This window comes from Stegastes partitus, unplaced genomic scaffold (assembly GCF_000690725.1).
Source record: "Stegastes partitus isolate 25-593 unplaced genomic scaffold, Stegastes_partitus-1.0.2 Scaffold2567, whole genome shotgun sequence".
Classification (NCBI taxonomy): domain Eukaryota; kingdom Metazoa; phylum Chordata; class Actinopteri; family Pomacentridae; genus Stegastes; species Stegastes partitus.
In genome coordinates this window covers 26878-29804 of record NW_007580298.1, presented here as the reverse complement: position 1 = coordinate 29804, position 2927 = coordinate 26878, and positions in this window count along the sequence as shown.

Here is a 2927-nt window from a genome sequence, read left to right as displayed (position 1 = left end):
AGTGGCATTGTTGTNCTGATTTGTGTTTACTGCTACGTGAACTGCATCTGGATTCTATACAGCCGCCCCAGGATTTCCCGTTTGCAGAAGCAGAAGGCCATCGGCATGGCCTTGGGGACTCTGGCTGTGTTTCTCGTATGTGTTGTACCGTACAATCTCTCTCATGTACTGGGTTACTTCCAGCAAAAGAGCCCAGAGTGGAGGTACTACACCTTGCTGCTTAGCACCTGCAACACCTGCATCGATCCAATCATCTTCTACTTTTCCTCCTCTGTCTTCAGCTGCACCAGTAAAAACTCCATTTTCCGGAAGCGTGGGCTCGCTGGTATAGAAATGAAAGGGCAAGGCGCCAGCTCTAGCTAAGAGTAGAAATACATTTTCAATGTTGTATGTACATATTGAGCTTCAATGCTATTATTTTATTAAATTACAGACAGAATATCAGAGTGTGTAATGGTATATTTAACTCTTCATTAATAAAGCAATGTCTGACACTCTCAAGTTGTCTTAGATCACATTTAATGTATCTTCAATTCAGTTCAATTCACTTTTACTTATACAGCACAATTCGCAACGTATATCATCTCACAGCACTTAACATAGTAAGGTGAAGACCTTACGAATTTTAAACAGAGAACCTAACGATCCAAAGCTGCCTTTGGATTCCCTCTGAGCAAGCGGCGGGAAGCAACCAAAAAAACTCCAATGGGATGGCTTTGCTGAGGAAAGGCGACCATCTGCCCGACTGGTTGAAGTGAGAGTGGGGATGAAGGGGGAGGGATAGCAGGATAGCATGCAATACAAACAAAACAATGGAGATTTTGGAAATCAGCGAGTCCAGCGGCTGCAGATCAGAGACGTGGAGTTCCAGATCCAGAGACGTCCGCAAACAGAACAAGCACAGGACCTTGATCTCGTTCAGGGTAATCTAATCCTGATTAAAGGGGCTGTGTCTTTACATATGGCCATCAACATTTAAGTTNTATTTCCCAATGTTAAAATGACTTTTGATGACAAAATTTTCACAAATATAGACAGACTTTTATATTAATAAAATGATTTCTCCCTTTCAATGCTTAGGAACAGGGCAAGAAGATGGATACAATGACAGATGTTCTTTAAAAGCATGTTTAAATGACAAAACTAAAAAGCTAGATCATAGAAATCATGAAAGCTGTTTACGACATTATTGTGACTTTAAAACATGAAACCTTTTAGTTGTGTCATACATACACTGGACATCTATTTGGCTCTGGTTGGAACGTCCAGTTCAACAATGAATCGTATCAATCACAGATTAATAAAGACTTGAATTTGCCTATTGGCTTAACTATTCTAAATCTACAAGATGTAAATCTAAGGTGTGAAGATTTCGGTCTTGAAGTTGGCTTCTAGTCAGGGTTTGTAAAACAGACAAGTTTGAAGTTTAATTCATACATTGAACATGTGTTTTCCTGTTGCTTCAATGTCCAACTGCATGATCCTTTGCAGCCTTGTAGAATAAATGACTGCTGACTTACGTGACCTCAATGTTTAAAATGTGTTGATTCCTGATAAATATGTCAATCAGCTCTGTACCAGGTTTATATTATTGCTGCTGGACTGACATGTCAGAATCACATTTCTGTTCTCTGGTGTTGGACCAGAGTGGCTGACTAACACTGTGATGTCTTCAGGTGATTCTGGGAAGTTAGCTGCAACAACCTAACGTAGATTTCTGTAATAAAATAAAATCTAATTATCTCAGTTATGTGAGAGACTTCTTGAACATTATTACTAAGTAAATATGAATGTTTATCACATATTCACTGTGGGAACAAAAATAAAAAGTGATCTTGTTTCCAGTCATTTCCATTCACAACTCTATCTCATTCTCACACTCTTTGTGGCATTTTGATGACTTCCTCATTTTTAGGTCTAGTCTTCAGTGCTTCTCTAAAATGTAACCTCACTTTTGACTATTATTTATTTTACTGATTAATCTGCAGACTTTTTACATGATTAAGTAATGTCACATACATTTGCTGTCTATTGCATTAAGAACGTCCTTCCTTTGCTATCATCTAACATTGTGGGAACGTTTCAAAGAACAACTTCCTTAACAGCAACATTTCCAAAACATCCTCTGAATGTTACAGTCAACATGTTGAACCTTTGTTCATATGTCACATCATAGGACTATTTATATAAAACATTCTGTTCTCTGAGGACTCAAGAACATCCTGAAAACATTCTGAATGTTGCTTCTTCTTTTGTTATCATGTAACACAATCTGACAACACCCTCCAAACGTCCTCTGAATGTTAAAATGCTCCGTCTTGGTTCACTTTTAACCTCATCAGAACATTACTTGAAATGATAAATATCCTTAAAATGTTTGTTGATCATTAAATTTAAAGGTTGTTCTTTAAAACATTATTAGAACTTGTAGGTAACGTTTGCCAGTGTTGTGTGAATCTTCCCTCCTTGCTGGGCTGTAATGGTCCAATCAACTATCCAACTGCCAAAAACACGACATTAAACTGTTGTAAAGTAAAACATTTCCTCATTTTTGTTCAGAACATTAAACGCTGCATGAAATAAATGATCATGATGAACAGATGATCAGAACTACTGATAATTGTTCTGTATTCAATAGAATAATAAAGTCATTCACTAATTGTTTTGGTCCTAACTGAGAAATGACAAGAAAACTAAGTCAGTGGATCTGGTTCATGTTATTTTCTAGTTCTAGAAGTGGACAAACTGACTCACAGGAAACAGCAGCTGTTAGACTCCTGCTCACAGACGCATCTGTGCTGCCATCTTGTTTCTTGTAGACCACTGTACAGGAGAAGCTCTTTCTATGATGGAGGTGAGAAGCAGTGAAGGTCAGGACAGACTTCTTGACTTTAGTTTTGTCCTGATTCTCCTGCAGTTCCTCTTGA